Genomic DNA, 26,134 nt, shown 5'->3' with positions numbered 1-26,134 from the left:
TTCTTAGTCATTACCGAAACGATGGTAACGATACATATGAACAAAACGGAATCAATTACTAGCGCCTAGGTAAACTTGTGACTTTCCCAGATCCAAGTTTGAGTCATGTGCTTCTATTAGTATAGGCCTCTACTACCTCTCACACCTACACATACTCGTCCCAAGTATTGCCTCTCAGTTCTCCAAGTCACCATACACGAATTTCACATAGTCATTTAACACATCGGATAACATAACTAAGGTTTATATTATTTCTTGAAACGATTACATAGATATTCAGGTTCACCCTACACCATGCATCTTATGATCTTTCCCAAGTGTTCCACCAATGAACAACCCCACCCCTAAACTAATGCACATCATAACTGGCTTCTAGCTTACCCTTGCAACCACATGTTATGAAAGCTAGCTCCATCTCAGATACCCACTCCATAACTCCGATTGGATCTTCTTTCCTAGAAAAAGTTGAAGGTTTGCAAGTGTTAAACTCTTTATACTTGCATCAGTTCCTCTCATTTCAATCATCCGGGTTATTTCTCCTAACCACTTTTTGTTTGGCTTGACTACTAGTTCTACTATAATTTCCTTCTTCTGATTGTTCAATGTTCATTTCAGGTTGTATAATGGGTACAATAGGTTCATCCCTATTAAGAAACATTTGTCTCATCTCTCCTCCCTTTGTTCGGACTAATGGGTTTTGAGCATTCTAACACTCATATGGTGTACATACAACCCTAGTAACCTTGGATCTATGTTTGACTAAGATACATGCAAATAATAATTTTTCCAAGGTTCTTATCCTAACTAGCATGACATGGGGTACTTGAATCAAATAAAGCTAGTAGAATTACTTAGCTTGTAGTAGTAGTTGATTGCTTGGAGTTTGAGAGACTAGCACCAAAAATGTGGATGCGTCAAATGGAAGTCACAAATCACCACAAACTTGGAAAACTTCAGAGAATAGTTACAACCTTCTTGAAATCGGCCCTCTTAGTTTACACACATCAACTAGTCACTTTTCAAGAACCAAAGCCTCCTTTATATAGTGTGTTGGATTAGAGTTACATTCATGTAAACCCTAATACCCATGTCTTCTCATCTCCATGAGATACATGGTTTAAATCTCCATGGAGTATCCATGGACTTTTCATGCAAGCCTAGCCCATTCCAAATATGCATTAGCCCACACTATATGAATACAAGAGCCCATATTTAATTAGTCATACTTTTGATCTCTAAATTAATTCTAAATTAATTATACATCAACACTAATTAAATGATATGATTTTATATTAAGATATTAGAACTTATAATATATTAATAAATCATAACTTATACTATTCTAAAAAGATTATCGATAAATTGTTCGGGTGAAGTGCAACCCAAATGGACCATGTCGGGTCGGGTCAAGTACATACCAAATATAGTTATGGAATTAGACGTCATATCCAACAATCTCCCACTTGGATAAGTCTAATAGCTATAGTTGCAAGTATGACTTCAGGAACCGATCAACAATCATAGATCGTAAAACTCTGTTGAACTATGAGGCGCCATTTTAGATAAGTGATCATACAATCCTCTGTTCTAGATATACAGCCGGACAAATAAATGGAGCATGGTCTTGCTTATTGTCCAACATTTGTTTCCCGATTTCCGATTTGTTTGACATAGAACTTAACTGAACACATCAATTTAGTTCGTACCAGGCACGATACATAGTTCAAAACAAAATCATCGAGGGGCCCATATATCACTTCTAATCCTAGAAGGAACATATAAACTTCGACTCATATGTTTGCTCTACTACTTGTTGAATTACACACAAAGGCACCGTTTATAACATCGAGTTACCAATGTGTTTTCGTGCAATCAATGCATAACCAACTCATACGCAACAAATCATATCTCTAGGTTTGAAGACTTATATGATATTACCGTCTCACGATCACTCGAGATAAATTCCATGAAGTGATACCAGTGAGCGTGGGTTGAATCCAATACTCAGAACTTATGAGCACTCATGAGTGTTGTAGCCCTGCTTTGTCTAACATCTTAGACCTCTACAAGCTAACCCATGACAGTCTTCATTCATATCTACTTCCAACATATGACTGACTGTGGAGAGTTTGAATAATATGATATATACCATAGCATAATTATTCTGGAAGTCAAAACATGCAAAAAGAAAAAATAGTAAACGATTGACAAGAGATAGAAACACTTTACTCATAAATAACAACTTTTATTTATCATCAAATATCAATTACACTTTACAAATTTCAAAATTATCTAATTTCTAAAAGCTAACATCATCTCTTAGCCCTATGCTCCTAGCATGCTGAAGATGCTTAACCCTACTCAGTCCCTTCATGAGGGGATCTGTTACCCTCTTTCCCACGAGGATTCCTTCTTCTATTCGATGTCTGATGAAGTGATATTTTCTATCAATGTGCCTGGATCTCCCATGATCTCTTGGTTCCTTGGCTAAGGCAACCGCACTATTGTCGTCACAGAAAATCTCTATTGGCTCATTTATAACTGGTACAACTCCAAGGTCTCCGATGAAGTTCTTTAGCCATATATACTCTGATTCACAAGTGGAATCCGCCACTGTATCTTGCTTGGAACTTTTCCAAGTAATTGCCCCTCCATTTAGGGTAAAGACCCAGCCCGATTGAGAGCGGAAATTATCCCTGTCAGTCTGAAAGCTAGCATCACTATACCCTGCAACTTTCAAGTCATCACTCCCACCAAGGGTAAGAACCCAGTCCTTAGTCCTTCGCAGGTATTTGAGAATATTTTTACCACTATCCAGTGAACCTTGCCAGGATTCCCTTGATATTTGCTGACCATGCTCAAAGCAAAGGCAAGATCAGGATGAGTACAAGTCATAGCATACAAGATCGAGCCTACAGCGGAAGCATATGGTACTCGACTCATCTCAGATATCTCAGCCTCTGTACTCGGACTCTATGTTTTACTCAGACTGGCATTACACTGGATCTGTAACTCACCTTTCTTGGAGTTGTGCATGTTGAAGCTTTTCAACACTTTGTCCACATAGGTTCTTTGACTAAGTCCAATTAGTCTTTTACTCCTGTTTCTCAAAATCTTTATCCCTAGGATATAGGCTGCTTCTCCAAGGTCCTTCATAAAGAAACACTTCCCAAGCTAGGACATTACTTCATACAAGGTTGGGATGTAATTTCCTATGAGTAGTATGTCATCCACATATAATACCAAAAAGCTAACTATACTCCCACTAGCCTTGACATATACACAAGATTCATCTTCGCATCTCGAAAAACCAAACTCTTTGACTTTCTCATCGAAACAAAGATTCCATCTGAGAGGTGCTTGTTTCAATCCATATATGGATTTCTCAAGCTTACACACTTTATTAAGGTACTCTGTACTGACAAAAACCTCTGGCTGAACCATGTAAGCATCTTCAGCCAACTTTCCATTAAGGAAAGCGATTTTGACATCCATTTGCCATATTTCATAGTCATGAAATGAAGCAATGGCTAACAGAACCCTAATGTACTTAATCTTGGCCACTGGTGAAACGGTCTCATCATAATCAACTCCCGGAGTTTGAGAATAACCCTTTGCAACCAGTGGTGCCTTGTAAGTGTGCCCATTACCATCCATGTCGGTCTTCTTCTTGAAGATCCACTTTTACCCAACTATCTTACGATCAGGTACATTGTCAACCAAGTTCCAAACTAGATTGACATACATGGACTGTGTCTCGCTATCCATAGCCTCTTTCCATTTAGCAGCCTTAGGGCCTGCCATGGCTTCCGTGTAGCTGTTAGACTCATCCAGATTTACCAGTGTGTTATCACTGATAAGTGTATCACCTTCTGTAGTAATATGGAAACCATAATAATGCTCAGGTGCATTCCTAACTCTAGTGGAATGCCGCAGAGGTACATATTCTTCATTCGGCTCAACAGGAGTTTCCTCCTCAGGTTGAGGGCTAGGTTTTGAGGTTCCTTCACTACTTGACTCTTGAATTTCCTCAAGGTCAATTTGCCTCCCACTGTCTCCTTGGCTTATGAATTATCTCTCTCGAAAGACTCCTCTTCTTGCTGCAAAGACGACATTATCACTGGGTCTGTAGAAGATGTAACCAAAGGATTTTTGTGGGTAGCCGATGAAAATACACCTCTCGCTTCGGGGTTCGAGCTTATCGCGAGTCTCGCGTCTCACGAAAGCCTCACAACCCCAAATCTTGATGTGGTCTAGATTGGGAACTCTTCCAGTCCACGCCTCGTAAAGTGTTTTGGCAACCTTCTTTATAGGGACTAGATTAAGGATATGGGCATCAGTCTTTAAGGCATACCCCCAAAATGAGATTGGTAGTGAAGCTCGACTCATTATGGAATAAATCGTATCTAACAAGGTTCTATTGTGCCTTTCAGCTACACCATTCAACTGCGGTGTCCTGGGAGGTGTCAGTTGTGAGATAATCCCACATTCTTTGAGATAGTCGAGGAACTCTGAACTAAGATACTCACCACCTCGATCGGATCGAAGCATCTTAATGTTCCTGCCCAACTGATTCTCCACGTCTTGCTTAAACTCTTTGAATTTTTCAAAGGTTTCTGACTTATGCTTGATTAAGTAGACATGTCCATATCTACTATAATCATCAATAAAAGTCACATAGAAGTGATTAGCATCTCTTGTGGTGGTTCTGAAGGGTCCACACACATCTGTGTGTATGAGGTACAACAAACCTTCACCCCTAGTAGAAGTGCTAGTAAAAGGTGACTTTGTCATTTTACCAAGCAAACAAGATTCACGACTATCATCCGACTTTAGGTCAAATGACTCCAAGACTCCATCCTTTTGGAGTTGGCCTATGCGTTTCTTGCTTACATGTCCAAGATGACAATGCCATAAAGATGCTTTATCTAAGCTAGTGTAAGAGTCAATACACAATACATTATTTCCTAGGTTATCTACAACATATAAAGTTTCATACACACCATCACAAGGTAATGCTTTAAAATAAAGAACATTATTAAAGAAAGCATCAATACCACCATTATTATTATCAAAATAAAAGGTAAAACCTTGGTTATATAGTGCATAAAAGGAAATAACATTTCTTGCCATTTCTGGCGAATAATAACATTTATTCAAATCTAATGTATACCCATTATTTAACAATAAGTAATAAACTCCTATCTTGGTGACAGGTGAAGCTTTCCTGTTTCCCATGATCAAGTTTATCTTTCCCTGCTCCACATTCTCACTTCTTCTTAGTCCCTGCAAATCAGAACATATGTGAATACCACAACCTGTATCAAGGAACCAAGACTTAGAATGAGGTGAGTTATTAGACATTATAGTGTATATACCTGCATGGTTGGGTTTTACTTTCCCATCCTTCACATCTTGTTGGTACTTTGGGCAGTTTCGCTTCCAGTGCGACTTTTCAAGGCAATATAAGCATTCATCCTCATTAGGGTTAGCAGAAGGAGTGACAAAACCTTTCTTGGTTTTTCTTGAAGAGGAGCCTTCAAGGGTCTTACACTTGGTACTCTTAGAAGGGTTCTTTTTCTTCTTCCCTTTGTCATGCCCGATTTCCAAGACAATTGCTGCAGTTGGAGTAGGAGTAGTAACACCTGACTTGCCTTTAAGACTACTTTTTGTACTCTTTAAAAGCCCTTGAAGTTTACTAAGTGTAACTTCTTCTTTGTTCATGTGATATTTCATTCTAAATTAATCATAACATGAAGGTAAGGAGTGCAAAATGATATCTATTGCCATTTCCTCAGGAAAGTCAACATTTAGTTTCTTCAAATGATCCACAAACCTTTGCATTTTCTACATGTGGGCCGTGATGGACCCACTATCCTTTATTCGGGTAGTTATCATGGAGGAGATAAATTCATATTTTTATTGACGATCACTTTGATGGTAGTGGTCCGTCAAATCCATGTACATCTCAAAAGGGTAGTGGTCCTCATAGGACTTCTAGAGCTCAACTGTCATAGTGGCCATCATGATGCATGCTACCTTAGTAGCATTCCTTTCATGTGCCTGGAATGCAGCAATCTCCTATGGAGTAGCAGTTGACTCATCAATCTCCTTTAGCTAGTTATCAAGGACATATACTTTGTCCTCATAACGAGTGACCATCCTGATGTTTCTCATCCAATCCATAAAGTAGGATCCATCAAAGATGACACTCCCACAAAGATTCATGAGAGAGAAAGAGCCAATAGGGTTTGAGCCAGAAGCATTCTTATTGGAAGACATCTGAAAAGAAGAAAGAACAGATTAGATTAGATATAAGGATATTCCTTAATAAAACACCCAAATGTAATATTAAGGTTAGGACCCAACACAATATTTTATAACTTAGAAGAGGGATGCCGTAATCTAAGCTATAAGATGTTTGAAGGTAGGTGAATGACGATTCACCAATTTCCACCATTAAAAACAAAATATTTAATTAGGTTTTAATTGGTTTAGAAACTCCTAGATTCTTTTAGATTCATTGAACTTTCAATGGCATGTTTCAATCTCGAGTGTGCCCTTCAAGTTTTGTGACTGGGATGCCGAGGATCACGAAACAAGGTGTGAAGTAACCATGAAAATTACTTGGTACCCTTAATTTACTACCCCTCAATTGATGTTCTGGTTAACCACAAACGCTCCATCGATACTATGATAATCATTAAGTCATCCTTTGCGTATCTTGATAAGTCCAGGTTAGTGTGCCGGTTAACCACACATGCTCCACTAATGACTTTAGTCAAAGGGCAAAGTAATTTCATGGATTAGCACCTTATTCACATTTTCCCAAAGTAACTAAGATTGGGAATTTAATAAATGTTTAGTTACTTTAGTATATTCATCATACTTAAATGAGAATTATAGTCCTTGTCCTACCTTTTCGGCTATCCACCATCCACCGATCAAGGAAGCGGTAAGTGAGAATAGACACCCATTAAGTTGCCATTTTATAGGCAACAACCTTATACCCCCTTATAGACCGACTTCGTGAATGAGGCCTACTAATGGTAAGACGACTTTGTTCTTATACACACACACACAAACACACACACACACACACACATATATATATATATATATATATATATATATATATATTATTAACTTATAATATTATAAAGTATAAGGGTTGAATTTTAATAATTAAAATTCTAAGGGTTGGAACTAAAGTTCTAATATGACTTTACTTGGTCCAAAACTTGAGGGCAAGTTTTGAAAACTTTCAAAACTTTACATTTCTCATAACTTATGAGTTAATTGAGTATTAAAATGAAGACTCTTCATTTTTATAACCCATGTGTTCTTATAATGGTTTTTAATAAAAGTGTGACTTTAGGTTTTCCATAACTTGAGGACAAGTTATGGACTCCATTAAAACACATAATGATCAAGAATTAAACTACCAAGGAGGTTACAAATCATTTTTATGATCATCTAATCTCATGAGTTCAATAACATGATTATCAAGAATTTCAAGAATCATAAATAATTTATAAAACTTGTAATTTTTTATAATAGCCATTGTAAATGGATTAGCATAAACATTACACCATTTAAAACAAGTTTTATAACACCAAAACAGTTTAGGATGATGTTTCTAGTCCATTTCCAACAGCAAAACTCAAAAATCTAGACATTGCAGCCTCTACTCGTTGAGTGTATGAACAGACTCGATGAGTAGCATGCATTTCTTCATGGACTCGTCGTGTACACCCATAGACTCGGTGAGTTCATACGTGCAGTGAACAAAAACTTCATTTTTCAAGTAGTTTGCATCAAGTATCAAGCAAACAAGCCTAGGCTTTGATACCACTGATGGGTTTTGAGCATTCTAACAATCCTATGGTGTACATGCAACCCTAGAAACCTTGGATCTACGTTTGACTAAGATACATGCAAATAATTATTTTTCCAAGGTTCTTATTCTAACTAGCTTGGCATGGGGTACTTGAATCAAATAAAGCTTGTAGAATTACTTACATGGTAGTAGTAGTTGATTTCTTGGAGTTTGAGAGCCTAGCACCAAAAATGTGGATGCGTCAAATGGAAGTCACAAATCACCACAAACTTGGAAAACTTCAGAGAATAGTTACAACCTTCTTGAAATCGGCCCTCTTAGTTTACACACATCAACTAGTCACTTTTCAAGAACCAAAGCCTCCTTTATATAGTGTGTTGGATTAGAGTTACATTCATGTAAACCCTAATACCCATGTCTTCTCATCTCCATGAGATACATGGTTTAAATCTCCATGGAGTATCCATGGACTTTTCATGCAAGCCTAGCCCATTCCAAATATGCATTAGCCCACACTATATGAATACAAGAGCCCATATTTAATTAGTCATACTTTTGATCTCTAAATTAATTCTAAATTAATTATACATCAACACTAATTAAATGATATGATTTTATATTAAGATATTAGAACTTATAATATATTAATAAATCATAACTTATACTATTCTAAAAAGATTATCGATAAATTGTTCGGGTGAAGTGCAACCCAAATGGACCATGTCGGGTCGGGTCAAGTACATACCAAATATAGTTATGGAATTAGACGTCATATCCAACAATCTCCCACTTGGATAAGTCTAATAGCTATAGTTGCAAGTATGACTTCAGGAACCGATCAACAATCATAGATCGTAAAACTCTGTTGAACTATGAGGCGCCATTTTAGATAAGTGATCATACAATCCTCTGTTCTAGATATACAGCCGGACAAATAAATGGAGCATGGTCTTGCTTATTGTCCAACATTTGTTTCCCGATTTCCGATTTGTTTGACATAGAACTTAACTGAACACATCAATTTAGTTCGTACCAGGCACGATACATAGTTCAAAACAAAATCATCGAGGGGCCCATATATCACTTCTAATCCTAGAAGGAACATATAAACTTCGACTCATATGTTTGCTCTACTACTTGTTGAATTACACACAAAGGCACCGTTTATAACATCGAGTTACCAATGTGTTTTCGTGCAATCAATGCATAACCAACTCATACGCAACAAATCATATCTCTAGGTTTGAAGACTTATATGATATTACCGTCTCACGATCACTCGAGATAAATTCCATGAAGTGATACCAGTGAGCGTGGGTTGAATCCAATACTCAGAACTTATGAGCACTCATGAGTGTTGTAGCCCTGCTTTGTCTAACATCTTAGACCTCTACAAGCTAACCCATGACAGTCTTCATTCATATCTACTTCCAACATATGACTGACTGTGGAGAGTTTGAATAATATGATATATACCATAGCATAATTATTCTGGAAGTCAAAACATGCAAAAAGAAAAAATAGTAAACGATTGACAAGAGATAGCAACACTTTACTCATAATAACAACTTTTATTTATCATCAAATATCAATTACACTTTACAAATTTCAAAATTATCTAATTTCTAAAAGCTAACATCATCTCTTAGCCCTATGCTCCTAACATGCTGAAGATGCTTAACCCTACTCAGTCCCTTCATGAGGGGATCTGTTACCCTCTTTCCCACGAGGATTCCTTCTTCTATTCGATGTCTGATGAAGTGATATTTTCTATCAATGTGCCTGGATCTCCCATGATCTCTTGGTTCCTTGGCTAAGGCAACCGCACTATTGTCGTCACAGAAAATCTCTATTGGCTCATTTATAACTGGTACAACTCCAAGGTCTCCGATGAAGTTCTTTAGCCATATATACTCTGATTCACAAGTGGAATCCGCCACTGTATCTTGCTTGGAACTTTTCCAAGTAATTGCCCCTCCATTTAGGGTAAAGACCCAGCCCGATTGAGAGCGGAAATTATCCCTGTCAGTCTGAAAGCTAGCATCACTATACCCTGCAACTTTCAAGTCATCACTCCCACCAAGGGTAAGAACCCAGTCCTTAGTCCTTCGCAGGTATTTGAGAATATTTTTACCACTATCCAGTGAACCTTGCCAGGATTCCCTTGATATTTGCTGACCATGCTCAAAGCAAAGGCAAGATCAGGATGAGTACAAGTCATAGCATACAAGATCGAGCCTACAGCGGAAGCATATGGTACTCGACTCATCTCAGATATCTCAGCCTCTGTACTCGGACTCTATGTTTTACTCAGACTGGCATTACACTGGATCTGTAACTCACCTTTCTTGGAGTTGTGCATGTTGAAGCTTTTCAACACTTTGTCCACATAGGTTCTTTGACTAAGTCCAATTAGTCTTTTACTCATGTTTCTCAAAATCTTTATCCCTAGGATATAGGCTGCTTCTCCAAGGTCCTTCATAAAGAAACACTTCCCAAGCTAGGACATTACTTCATACAAGGTTGGGATGTAATTTCCTATGAGTAGTATGTCATCCACATATAATACCAAAAAGCTAACTATACTCCCACTAGCCTTGACATATACACAAGATTCATCTTCGCATCTCGAAAAACCAAACTCTTTGACTTTCTCATCGAAACAAAGATTCCATCTGAGAGGTGCTTGTTTCAATCCATATATGGATTTCTCAAGCTTACACACTTTATTAAGGTACTCTGTACTGACAAAAACCTCTGGCTGAACCATGTAAGCATCTTCAGCCAACTTTCCATTAAGGAAAGCGATTTTGACATCCATTTGCCATATTTCATAGTCATGAAATGAAGCAATGGCTAACAGAACCCTAATGTACTTAATCTTGGCCACTGGTGAAACGGTCTCATCATAATCAACTCCCGGAGTTTGAGAATAACCCTTTGCAACCAGTGGTGCCTTGTAAGTGTGCCCATTACCATCCATGTCGGTCTTCTTCTTGAAGATCCACTTTTACCCAACTATCTTACGATCAGGTACATTGTCAACCAAGTTCCAAACTAGATTGACATACATGGACTGTGTCTCGCTATCCATAGCCTCTTTCCATTTAGCAGCCTTAGGGCCTGCCATGGCTTCCGTGTAGCTGTTAGACTCATCCAGATTTACCAGTGTGTTATCACTGATAAGTGTATCACCTTCTGTAGTAATATGGAAACCATAATAATGCTCAGGTGCATTCCTAACTCTAGTGGAATGCCGCAGAGGTACATATTCTTCATTCGGCTCAACAGGAGTTTCCTCCTCAGGTTGAGGGCTAGGTTTTGAGGTTCCTTCACTACTTGACTCTTGAATTTCCTCAAGGTCAATTTGCCTCCCACTGTCTCCTTGGCTTATGAATTATCTCTCTCGAAAGACTCCTCTTCTTGCTGCAAAGACGACATTATCACTGGGTCTGTAGAAGATGTAACCAAAGGATTTTTGTGGGTAGCCGATGAAAATACACCTCTCGCTTCGGGGTTCGAGCTTATCGCGAGTCTCGCGTCTCACGAAAGCCTCACAACCCCAAATCTTGATGTGGTCTAGATTGGGAACTCTTCCAGTCCACGCCTCGTAAAGTGTTTTGGCAACCTTCTTTATAGGGACTAGATTAAGGATATGGGCATCAGTCTTTAAGGCATACCCCCAAAATGAGATTGGTAGTGAAGCTCGACTCATTATGGAATAAATCGTATCTAACAAGGTTCTATTGTGCCTTTCAGCTACACCATTCAACTGCGGTGTCCTGGGAGGTGTCAGTTGTGAGATAATCCCACATTCTTTGAGATAGTCGAGGAACTCTGAACTAAGATACTCACCACCTCGATCGGATCGAAGCATCTTAATGTTCCTGCCCAACTGATTCTCCACGTCTTGCTTAAACTCTTTGAATTTTTCAAAGGTTTCTGACTTATGCTTGATTAAGTAGACATGTCCATATCTACTATAATCATCAATAAAAGTCACATAGAAGTGATTAGCATCTCTTGTGGTGGTTCTGAAGGGTCCACACACATCTGTGTGTATGAGGTACAACAAACCTTCACCCCTAGTAGAAGTGCTAGTAAAAGGTGACTTTGTCATTTTACCAAGCAAACAAGATTCACGACTATCATCCGACTTTAGGTCAAATGACTCCAAGACTCCATCCTTTTGGAGTTGGCCTATGCGTTTCTTGCTTACATGTCCAAGATGACAATGCCATAAAGATGCTTTATCTAAGCTAGTGTAAGAGTCAATACACAATACATTATTTCCTAGGTTATCTACAACATATAAAGTTTCATACACACCATCACAAGGTAATGCTTTAAAATAAAGAACATTATTAAAGAAAGCATCAATACCACCATTATTATTATCAAAATAAAAGGTAAAACCTTGGTTATATAGTGCATAAAAGGAAATAACATTTCTTGCCATTTCTGGCGAATAATAACATTTATTCAAATCTAATGTATACCCATTATTTAACAATAAGTAATAAACTCCTATCTTGGTGACAGGTGAAGCTTTCCTGTTTCCCATGATCAAGTTTATCTTTCCCTGCTCCACATTCTCACTTCTTCTTAGTCCCTGCAAATCAGAACATATGTGAATACCACAACCTGTATCAAGGAACCAAGACTTAGAATGAGGTGAGTTATTAGACATTATAGTGTATATACCTGCATGGTTGGGTTTTACTTTCCCATCCTTCACATCTTGTTGGTACTTTGGGCAGTTTCGCTTCCAGTGCGACTTTTCAAGGCAATATAAGCATTCATCCTCATTAGGGTTAGCAGAAGGAGTGACAAAACCTTTCTTGGGTTTTCTTGAAGAGGAGCCTTCAAGGGTCTTACACTTGGTACTCTTAGAAGGGTTCTTTTTCTTCTTCCCTTTGTCATGCCCGATTTCCAAGACAATTGTTGCAGTTGGAGTAGGAGTAGTAACACCTGACTTGCCTTTAAGACTACTTTTTGTACTCTTTAAAAGCCCTTGAAGTTTACTAAGTGTAACTTCTTCTTTGTTCATGTGATATTTCATTCTAAATTAATCATAACATGAAGGTAAGGAGTGCAAAATGATATCTATTGCGATTTCCTCAGGAAAGTCAACATTTAGTTTCTTCAAATGATCCACAAACCTTTGCATTTTCTACATGTGGGCCGTGATGGACCCACTATCCTTTATTCGGGTAGTTATCATGGAGGAGATAAATTCATATTTTTATTGACGATCACTTTGATGGTAGCGGTCCGTCAAATCCATGTACATCTCAAAAGGGTAGTGGTCCTCATAGGACTTCTAGAGCTCAACTGTCATAGTGGCCATCATGATGCATGCTACCTTAGTAGCATTCCTTTCATGTGCCTGGAATGCAGCAATCTCCTATGGAGTAGCAGTTGACTCATCAATCTCCTTTAGCTAGTTATCAAGGACATATACTTTGTCCTCATAACGAGTGACCATCCTGATGTTTCTCATCCAATCCATAAAGTAGGATCCATCAAAGATGACACTCCCACAAAGATTCATGAGAGAGAAAGAGCCAATAGGGTTTGAGCCAGAAGCATTCTTATTGGAAGACATCTGAAAAGAAGAAAGAACAGATTAGATTAGATATAAGGATATTCCTTAATAAAACACCCAAATGTAATATTAAGGTTAGGACCCAACACAATATTTTATAACTTAGAAGAGGGATGCCGTAATCTAAGCTATAAGATGTTTGAAGGTAGGTGAATGACGATTCACCAATTTCCACCATTAAAAACAAAATATTTAATTAGGTTTTAATTGGTTTAGAAACTCCTAGATTCTTTTAGATTCATTGAACTTTCAATGGCATGTTTCAATCTCGAGTGTGCCCTTCAAGTTTTGTGACTGGGATGCCGAGGATCACGAAACAAGGTGTGAAGTAACCATGAAAATTACTTGGTACCCTTAATTTACTACCCCTCAATTGATGTTCTGGTTAACCACAAACGCTCCATCGATACTATGATAATCATTAAGTCATCCTTTGCGTATCTTGATAAGTCCAGGTTAGTGTGCCGGTTAACCACACATGCTCCACTAATGACTTTAGTCAAAGGGCAAAGTAATTTCATGGATTAGCACCTTATTCACATTTTCCCAAAGTAACTAAGATTGGGAATTTAATAAATGTTTAGTTACTTTAGTATATTCATCATACTTAAATGAGAATTATAGTCCTTGTCCTACCTTTTCGGCTATCCACCATCCACCGATCAAGGAAGCGGTAAGTGAGAATAGACACCCATTAAGTTGCCATTTTATAGGCAACAACCTTATACCCCCTTATAGACCGACTTCGTGAATGAGGCCTACTAATGGTAAGACGACTTTGTTCTTATACACACACACACAAACACACACACACACAAACATATATATATATATATATATATATATATATATATATATATTATTAACTTATAATATTATAAAGTATAAGGGTTGAATTTTAATAATTAAAATTCTAAGGGTTGGAACTAAAGTTCTAATATGACTTTACTTGGTCCAAAACTTGAGGGCAAGTTTTGAAAACTTTCAAAACTTTACATTTCTCATAACTTATGAGTTAATTGAGTATTAAAATGAAGACTCTTCATTTTTATAACCCATGTGTTCTTATAATGGTTTTTAATAAAAGTGTGACTTTAGGTTTTCCATAACTTGAGGACAAGTTATGGACTCCATTAAAACACATAATGATCAAGAATTAAACTACCAAGGAGGTTACAAATCATTTTTATGATCATCTAATCTCATGAGTTCAATAACATGATTATCAAGAATTTCAAGAATCATAAATAATTTATAAAACTTGTAATTTTTTATAATAGCCATTGTAAATGGATTAGCATAAACATTACACCATTTAAAACAAGTTTTATAACACCAAAACAGTTTAGGATGATGTTTCTAGTCCATTTCCAACAGCAAAACTCAAAAATCTAGACATTGCAGCCTCTACTCGTTGAGTGTATGAACAGACTCGATGAGTAGCATGCATTTCTTCATGGACTCGTCGTGTACACCCATAGACTCGGTGAGTTCATACGTGCAGTGAACAAAAACTTCATTTTTCAAGTAGTTTGCATCAAGTATCAAGCAAACAAGCCTAGGCTTTGATACCACTGATGGGTTTTGAGCATTCTAACAATCCTATGGTGTACATGCAACCCTAGAAACCTTGGATCTACGTTTGACTAAGATACATGCAAATAATTATTTTTCCAAGGTTCTTATTCTAACTAGCTTGGCATGGGGTACTTGAATCAAATAAAGCTTGTAGAATTACTTACATGGTAGTAGTAGTTGATTTCTTGGAGTTTGAGAGCCTAGCACCAAAAATGTGGATGCGTCAAATGGAAGTCACAAATCACCACAAACTTGGAAAACTTCAGAGAATAGTTACAACCTTCTTGAAATCGGCCCTCTTAGTTTACACACATCAACTAGTCACTTTTCAAGAACCAAAGCCTCCTTTATATAGTGTGTTGGATTAGAGTTACATTCATGTAAACCCTAATACCCATGTCTTCTCATCTCCATGAGATACATGGTTTAAATCTCCATGGAGTATCCATGGACTTTTCATGCAAGCCTAGCCCATTCCAAATATGCATTAGCCCACACTATATGAATACAAGAGCCCATATTTAATTAGTCATACTTTTGATCTCTAAATTAATTCTAAATTAATTATACATCAACACTAATTAAATGATATGATTTTATATTAAGATATTAGAACTTATAATATATTAATAAATCATAACTTATACTATTCTAAAAAGATTATCGATAAATTGTTCGGGTGAAGTGCAACCCAAATGGACCATGTCGGGTCGGGTCAAGTACATACCAAATATAGTTATGGAATTAGACGTCATATCCAACAATCTCCCACTTGGATAAGTCTAATAGCTATAGTTGCAAGTATGACTTCAGGAACCGATCAACAATCATAGATCGTAAAACTCTGTTGAACTATGAGGCGCCATTTTAGATAAGTGATCATACAATCCTCTGTTCTAGATATACAGCCGGACAAATAAATGGAGCATGGTCTTGCTTATTGTCCAACATTTGTTTCCCGATTTCCGATTTGTTTGACATAGAACTTAACTGAACACATCAATTTAGTTCGTACCAGGCACGATACATAGTTCAAAACAAAATCATCGAGGGGCCCATATATCACTTCTAATCCTAGAAGGAACATATAAACTTCGACTCATATGTTTGCTCTACTACTTGTTGAATTACACACAAAGGCACCGTTTATAACATCGAGTTACCAATGTGTTTTCGTGCAATCAATGCATAACCAACTCATACGCAACAAATCATATCTCTAGGTTTGAAGACTTATATGATATTACCGTCTCACGATCACTCGAGATAAATTCCATGAAGTGATACCAGTGAGCGTGGGTTGAATCCAATACTCAGAACTTATGAGCACTCATGAGTGTTGTAGCCCTGCTTTGTCTAACATCTTAGACCTCTACAAGCTAACCCATGACAGTCTTCATTCATATCTACTTCCAACATATGACTGACTGTGGAGAGTTTGAATAATATGATATATACCATAGCATAATTATTCTGGAAGTCAAAACATGCAAAAAGAAAAAATAGTAAACGATTGACAAGAGATAGCAACACTTTACTCATAAATAACAACTTTTATTTATCATCAAATATCAATTACACTTTACAAATTTCAAAATTATCTAATTTCTAAAAGCTAACATCATCTCTTAGCCCTATGCTCCTAGCATGCTGAAGATGCTTAACCCTACTCAGTCCCTTCATGAGGGGATCTGTTACCCTCTTTCCCACGAGGATTCCTTCTTCTATTCGATGTCTGATGAAGTGATATTTTCTATCAATGTGCCTGGATCTCCCATGATCTCTTGGTTCCTTGGCTAAGGCAACCGCACTATTGTCGTCACAGAAAATCTCTATTGGCTCATTTATAACTGGTACAACTCCAAGGTCTCCGATGAAGTTCTTTAGCCATATATACTCTGATTCACAAGTGGAATCCGCCACTGTATCTTGCTTGGAACTTTTCCAAGTAATTGCCCCTCCATTTAGGGTAAAGACCCAGCCCGATTGAGAGCGGAAATTATCCCTGTCAGTCTGAAAGCTAGCATCACTATACCCTGCAACTTTCAAGTCATCACTCCCACCAAGGGTAAGAACCCAGTCCTTAGTCCTTCGCAGGTATTTGAGAATATTTTTACCACTATCCAGTGAACCTTGCCAGGATTCCCTTGATATTTGCTGACCATGCTCAAAGCAAAGGCAAGATCAGGATGAGTACAAGTCATAGCATACAAGATCGAGCCTACAGCGGAAGCATATGGTACTCGACTCATCTCAGATATCTCAGCCTCTGTACTCGGACTCTATGTTTTACTCAGACTGGCATTACACTGGATCTGTAACTCACCTTTCTTGGAGTTGTGCATGTTGAAGCTTTTCAACACTTTGTCCACATAGGTTCTTTGACTAAGTCCAATTAGTCTTTTACTCATGTTTCTCAAAATCTTTATCCCTAGGATATAGGCTGCTTCTCCAAGGTCCTTCATAAAGAAACACTTCCCAAGCTAGGACATTACTTCATACAAGGTTGGGATGTAATTTCCTATGAGTAGTATGTCATCCACATATAATACCAAAAAGCTAACTATACTCCCACTAGCCTTGACATATACACAAGATTCATCTTCGCATCTCGAAAAACCAAACTCTTTGACTTTCTCATCGAAACAAAGATTCCATCTGAGAGGTGCTTGTTTCAATCCATATATGGATTTCTCAAGCTTACACACTTTATTAAGGTACTCTGTACTGACAAAAACCTCTGGCTGAACCATGTAAGCATCTTCAGCAAACTTTCCATTAAGGAAAGCGATTTTGACATCCATTTGCCATATTTCATAGTCATGAAATGAAGCAATGGCTAACAGAACCCTAATGTACTTAATCTTGGCCACTGGTGAAACGGTCTCATCATAATCAACTCCCGGAGTTTGAGAATAACCCTTTGCAACCAGTGGTGCCTTGTAAGTGTGCCCATTACCATCCATGTCGGTCTTCTTCTTGAAGATCCACTTTTACCCAACTATCTTACGATCAGGTACATTGTCAACCAAGTTCCAAACTAGATTGACATACATGGACTGTGTCTCGCTATCTATAGCCTCTTTCCATTTAGCAGCCTTAGGGCCTGCCATGGCTTCCGTGTAGCTGTTAGACTCATCCAGATTTACCAGTGTGTTATCACTGATAAGTGTATCACCTTCTGTAGTAATATGGAAACCATAATAATGCTCAGGTGCATTCCTAACTCTAGTGGAATGCCGCAGAGGTACATATTCTTCATTCGGCTCAACAGGAGTTTCCTCCTCAGGTTGAGGGCTAGGTTTTGAGGTTCCTTCACTACTTGACTCTTGAATTTCCTCAAGGTCAATTTGCCTCCCACTGTCTCCTTGGCTTATGAATTATCTCTCTCGAAAGACTCCTCTTCTTGCTGCAAAGACGACATTAAATGATATGATTTTACATTAAGATATTAGAACTTATAATATATTAATAAATCATAACTTATACTATTCTCAAAAAGATTATCCATAAATTGTTCGAGTGAAGTGCAACCCAAATGGACCATGCCGGGTCGGGTCAACTACATACCAAATATAGTTATGGACTTAGACACCATATCCAACACAGACATCGTAGCCCAAATCATTGCTTGGACTCATGCCATCGTGATTGGCTCAGGTGCAGATGCTGCCTCTGGTGCACGCTCAATCACTCGTGGCTCAAGCTATTGGTTTCCGTTATCATTTCCTAATCCGCTACGAGTTCTCACCATTTCGATCTATACACTCTAGCAGATGTTCAGTGTACAACAACGAGAATTAAGATATGAAAAGCTTAATTTACAACAGACATATAAATCTTCTTATCACTCCAAAAAGTTACATGCCAGTTCTAATACTGTAATTAAACATTTAAAGAGGAAGATTTGCATATGAAAGCATTGTCCTTGACGCTGCACATAACAATCAGTTTCGTCTTTCAATAACACCATTTTGTTATGGTGTATAAGGAGGTGAAAATTTTGACTAATGCCTTTGCTAGTTAAAAATTATTCAAAATCATGATTTTTGAATTTTGATCCATTATCACTGCGAATACCCTAAACTGGCTTTCATAGTCTAAATCCAATCTTCTTCACAAAATCTATCATCTTTTGTGTAGTCTCCAATTTCTGTTTAAGAAAGAAAACCCATGTGAATCGAGAATAATCATAAAAAATAACAAGTATATACTTATTACCACCAATGATCTCGATTGAAGATGGAACACATAAATCAATATGAAGTAACTCAAATGGCTCAACGATTTTGGTATTCATAATCGATAAATGACTCTTGCGACTTTGATTTCCTTGTTTTCATGTTGCACATAAAAGATCTTTTTTCATATTTAAGAATAGGAAGACCTTGCACCAAATCCCCTAAGATAAGTTTCTTGATATCCTTGAAATTGAGATGTGAAAGTCGTTTGTGCCATAACCATCTATCATCATAGGATGCTTTTGAAAGAAAACATATAAGTGGTTTTCCTTCAATTGGCTTCATGCAAGAAGGTAAATTCACCTTTTCGATTTAACTTAAAAATCACTTTCTCGGTTTCTTTATATGTTATTTCTGAACCATCCTCATTAAATGAGACCTTCAATCCAGTACCTACAACAAGTTGAAATACATTGATAAGATTTTGTTACAAACCTTCTACATACGCAACCTTTCTCATTCTGAATTGTCTATTTTTATCATTTTGCATACTTTAGTTTCCTTTAAGCTTCTAAACTCTCGTAATTGTGATTTTCTCCCAGTCATCTGAAGTGAACAACCACTATTAATATACCATACTGAATCAAATTCTTCGTCACGAATCACCTACATAATTAAGTCAATTTAGGAACCCAAACCAACTTGGGCACATGTGAGAATTTCAAGTTGGAACTATCAACAGGAAAAATCTTAGTCTTATCAATCCAAAAAGATTTTGTAATAGATACCTTATTCATGCCTAAAACCTTTTTAAAAACATTTTTTTTTTCTTTTTGTCACAAAGATTAATTTCTACAAAGCATGTTTTTCTTTGAATAAAATCTTTTTCTTATGGTATTAAGCTCTTAACAAAAGCCTTTTTTTTTTGTTTCTTTTGATTTGAAAGAATCTTTTTGAGTTCAGAATCTGATTTTGAAACAGCTTTCTTTTCATCAAAATTTTTCTTTGAATCACTTTTCTTAAAATTGGTTTTCGATGAAATACCAACATAAATTTTTATCCTTTTGAATAAAATGACAGTGGATAGAAATTAGTTTTCATATTAGTGATACGTGTTGAATAATGATTCTTATTAAGAGGTCTTAATGACTTGTTACACTTTTGATTTTGATTTTGAGATGAAGAACAATGGCATGTATGAACATGACTATTCAATTTATTCTTTTGTTTCCAAATTTTCCATTTTCTTTCATAAACTTTTAGAATCATGCTTTTCTTTCTTTATTCTTCTCTTTTCTTGTAACATGTGACTGACCAATCTTGATATTTTCATCAACAAATTTTGATTTTCCTTTCACATCTTTTGTTTGACTTTCCTTTTCTAAGAATATTTCCTCCTTTTGATTTGTAGAATTCTCCACATCGATTTGCTTAATAGAAATATAATTAAATGGTTCGGGTATGTATCTACTTTTCACACGCCATGACGTTTCATCAAAAAGTCCAACGGTTTCATCACGGTTATCTATAGGTTTGGACCAAAAATGATTTTCACTTGGAATTTCATTATCAATCTTAACTATAGAAATCATTTTTGTTTGATTTGTCAAGACATGTCGTAACCAATACTTGATTTGGTGTACTTTGGATCTTTGGAAACACAACTACCTTTTATGTAACATCCCTAAAATATGAGTAAAATTTTTCATTTTTCCAAAACAACCACAAGTTAATAATTGTTTACAAAACCATTGTTTCAAAATTAAAATCAATATTCAAAGTATCCTAAGATTCAAATACATAAAAATCCGAAAGACGTGCACGATCACGCCTTTGCCTTCCCTTGGTCGTCTGCAGTATCTAAAACAATAAACTGAAACCGTAAGCCAAAGCTTAGTGAGTTCCCCCAACGTACCACATAGCACAATCAAACAGATATATATATATAATGCATATTGGGTCCACAACCTCCCGGTTGGCTTACCCTGGCCCACCACCTCCCGGTTGGATAGCCCTGCATATAACATATTGGGTCCACAATCTCCAAGTTGGATTACCCTGGCCCACAACCTCCCGATTGGATTGCCTTGGGTTTACTGGCTGACGACACAAAGCAGTACAAACCCAACCCAACCATACTATGTTGACATATAATATATAACATGTATGCAACAGATAGATAATCATATATCCATTCAATTGACTTACAAGCATATCTACTGATTATTATAGCATAATAACATCCTATATACCAGGACTTAATTCTAATAGATCAATACAACATAGCAACATCCTCTAAACCAGGGTACATAACTCAACAGGCCGACATTTTTCCTTTGGTCTGCAAGTATAATGAGGAAAACTCACATCTCTGTCTGAAAAAGATCGTTGAATTAGATACAACTCTGAATATCAGCTCAACTGGCCACCTATTCATCAAATAAGGACTAATATCAAATAACACTCAAAATATCCAAAGCTCCCCTAGGTCATACTTGGTCAAAGTCAAAAACCCAATAAGTCAAACTTGGGCAACAAATGTTGGTACGCTCGACGTACTCAGCCTGTACGTGGGGTGTACTCACTCTTTGACCAAAAAAATGAGGTTGACCTTATACGCTAAACATATTATTCATTACGCCCATCGTACGCTACCTTCTCATAATCCTTTTATTAAGAGCCTATTTCATTAAGCTCTTTCGTCAAATTATCTGATCTAGCCCCAAACTAATGTCCTTAACCATAAAATTTCCAAATTTATGGTATTGCATGGCTAGCAAGTTCCCAAAAGCTAAATCCTAACTTCTTATCCCATTAAGACATCTCAACACTTGCATGGAGATAGAGAAGGTCCAAGATCACATTTTTATGACTCAAACCACCCTAAAACGTCCAAAAGGACAACTCGTTTGGTCTAAGGTAGCTCATACCCAAATGGACAAGGACTATGGGCATAAGAAACATAAACTTTTGAAATTATCAAGATATAGAGATATGATCAACAAGTTCAGAACTTTATACCTCAAAACGAAGCTTGGTGGTGAGGTGTTTCTGGATCTAAGTGGTCCTTATCATCAAAGATGGTCCTTCAATCTTCTTTTGGATTTAAAGACACCAAAACACACTATCAAGATCCAAATGAAAACATAAGATATTAGGGTTGCTATAGAAGAAATAAGGGGTGGAGGCTGATGAGGGAATCAGCCTTGCGATCCAAAACCACTACTGGTCTCTCCATATAATTTAGGCAATCATCAACCTGAATATCCTCCAAGGGAACAACCGCTGAATCATCAGCTACACACTTTTGGAGCTGGAAAACATGGAAGGTGTTGTGGATCTGATTGAGATCCACAGGCACATCCAGTCTGTACGCTACCTTGCCTACCCTGGCAATTACTCGAAATGGCCCAATATACGGGGGCCCTAACTTGCCCCTCTTCCTGAAGCGTACTACAACCTTCTAGGGTGATACCTTAAAAAAAAGTATGTCGCCGACCTAGAACTGCAACTCAAATCGACGCTTGTCGGCATAACTCTTATGCCGACTTTGAGCTATCTGTAGTCTCTACCAAATCTGCTGAATCAACTCTGTCATCTAAAAGACTACCTCAGTCCTTCCAATGACCCTATGGCCAACCTCCCTCCAACAAACTAAGGTTCGAAACTTCCTTCCATAAAGGAGCTCAAATGGAGGCACACCAATATTGGAGTGATAGTTGTTGTTGTAATAAAACTCAACTAAGGGAAGGTAGGATTCCGAACTCCCATCGAAATAAATCAAGTAGGCTCACAACATATCCTCGAGTTTCTGAACGGTCGACTCCCTCTAACCATCCGTCTACGGATGATAAGCCGTGCTAGGATGCAACTTCATATCGAGTTCCTCGTGCAACCTCTACCAAAACCAGGAAGTAAACCGAACATCACTGTTTGAAACAATAGAAACATGAAGACCATGGTAAGCGATAATCTCACACACATAAACATCAGCCAGTTTCTTGGCGTACGAGCTCTCATGGATGGCAAAGAAGTGGGCACTCTTGGTCAACCGGTCCACTATCACTCAAATCGCATCGAATCCTTAGCCGCCCGAGGTAAGTTGGTGATGAAATCCATGGGGATTTCTTCCCAATTCCACATGGTAACCTCCAACGGTTGAAGTTTGTGATTTGGCATCTGGTGTTCGGCTTTGACCATCCGAAAAGTCAAGCAACTCTCGACATACCAATCTATTTCCCGCTTCGTGGATGCCTACCAATAGCTAAGTCGTAGATCCTAATATATAGTGGTAACTATAGGGTGTATCAAAAATTTCGACTTGTGTGCCTCCTCCATCACAACTTGTTTGACCTGACAAAAATTAGGTACCCATACACAACCATACAAGGTCAATAATCCACGGTTGTTGGTGGAAAACCTGCCAATCTCGCCTCTGAGTCGCTCCTACTTCCAGTTCTCTTTCTTGACTCTCTTTTCCAGATCCTCTCTAATCATACCCAACAATGGCGAATCAATCGAAATCCTCATATGAAGGCTCTTAACAGAAGAACTAGCCGTCTTGCAGCTCAAAGCATCAATGATGACATTTGCTTTCCCTGGGTGGTACAAAATCTCACAGTCATAATCCTTTACCACCACGTCAAGCCAGGTATATTGTCTCATGTTCAAATTCGGCTAATCCATTAGATATCTCAAACTCTTGTGGTCCATGTAAATGGTACAACAGACCCAATACAAGTAATGTCACCAAATCTTAAGAGCAAACACCACTGATCCAAACTCCAAATCATGGGTCAGATAGCGAGCCTCGTGCAGCTTCAGCTACCGGTAAGCTTAAGCAATAATTCTCCCTCACTGCATAACTACCGCTCCTAAACTAGTGATGTATGCATAACAATATACCACAAAGTCCTTAACACCCTCAGTGAGGGTCAATACTGGGGCCTCATATAACTTCTGCCTCAATGTCTTGAATGTAGCCTGATACTTACACCCCAACGAAATCCATGCCCTTCCTTGTCAAATGAGTGAGGGGTACCACAATCTCTAGTAATATCTTGTTAATCCTAAGAAAGTCCTGATCTTCGAGGAAGACTTCGAAACCTCCCATTCTAGTTAACGAGATGACCTAAAATTTGGACCTCTCGTAACCAACACTCACACTTACAAAGTTTGGGATACAGCCGTTCCCGACTTACAACTCCTAGAAGCTCTTGAAGGTGCTCTTCATGTTGTTACCTTGTCTTGGAATACACCAAAATATCGTCAATTAAAACAATGACTGATCAATCAAGCGTTGGCCTACATATCTAATTCATCAAATCCATAAATGGCACAGGCGCGTGGTAAGCCCAAATGGAATCTCTACAAACTCGTAATGACCATAATGAGTTCGAAAGGCGGTCTTCTCCATATCTTCCTCTCTAACCCTCATCTGATGATACCCCAACCTCAAATCGATCTTGGAGAACCATGATGCACCCTACAACTGATCAAAGAGATCATTAATCCACGGAAATAGGTAACGGTTCTTCACCATCAACTTGTTAAACTACTGGTAATCAATGCACATCTCGTGTGAACCATCTTTCTTCTTGATTACCAAAATTGGTGCTCCCCACCATGAACTGCTCGGTCTAAAGAACTACCTGCCCAACAGCTCCTGAAGCTGTGAGGAAAACTCATGCTTCTCAGGTGGTGTCAATAGGTATGGCGCTTTAGCAATCGAGAACCGAATCGGTCCTGAACTCAACCTGCCTCTCAGGAGGCACACTGGGTAACACCTCCGGGAACATATCAGCAAATTCTCTAACAATAGGCACATCCAAAACTAAAACCTTCGTCCTAACTCGGGTGTCAACCGCATACACAAGATAACCTATAGACCTGTGCTGCAGATATTGTCGATTCCTGGCAACAGAACAAAATGCTAATCCAATACTTGTACCCTCCCTATAAATAAACAGTTATCCTCCACTTGGGGTTCGAACTACCACTCATTGGCCCTCGCAGTCAATCATAACACCACACCTGCTTAACCAATCCATCCCTACTATCACACACACATGCCCCATGGGAACAGGAATCAAATTAATCAGATAAGGCACCCCAAAAATCTCCAAGATACAACCCTAATAAACACTCAATGTAGAAACCCCATGTTCGTTGGTGATTGAAACCCACAACAGACACTCTAATTCTCCAATATTCATTCCAAAATACCTGCTAAATGATTGAGATGAAAAAGACCGACTCACACCCGAATCAAATATCATAAGAGCAGTCAAGGAGTTCACAAATAAGGTACCTAACAGAATCATAAACATAAGTACACTATCAAATAACTAATACAATGATAAATGGGAACATACCAGTAACGATGTCCGGCTCATCCCTGGCCTCCTCTACAATGAGCTAAAAAACATGCCCTTAAGCCCTCAAGGGCTCCGCCCTACCTTGACGTCCATCCGTAATCCTAGGGGTAGCAGTGGTTGGTGCCTGCACAGGCTCGGTGGTAATTAAGAGACACTAGACCTTCACATGGCCCACCTACCCACAATGGTACCTACTACTTAGCTGAGAAGCTTGGTGACAATAGTCCTTCGTAAAGTGTCCCTCGCTACCGCAATTACGACATCCAGAAGAAGAAGACCGACAGACACCATCATAAAAATTGCCAGACTTCCTACAAATGTGGCCCCTCTTACCTCCAGATATCAAATCAGTAGGGTTGAACCGCTTCGCTGTCGGCTGTGACTGAACGGGAGCACGCCTCAACTCCTTTATCTGAATCTATATCTCAATCTCCCGCCTCCTCGCAACATCCTGAAGATTAGCAAGGGAAACATAACATTGTGTAGACACAAAGTGCTGAATATCCGTCTTGAGCATGCTCAAGTACCGGGTCATCTAAGCCTGCTCAAA

Source organism: Lactuca sativa, chromosome 3 (assembly GCF_002870075.4).
Source record: "Lactuca sativa cultivar Salinas chromosome 3, Lsat_Salinas_v11, whole genome shotgun sequence".
NCBI classification, from domain to species: Eukaryota; Viridiplantae; Streptophyta; class Magnoliopsida; order Asterales; family Asteraceae; genus Lactuca; species Lactuca sativa.
Note: the sequence above shows the minus strand (reverse complement) of the source record.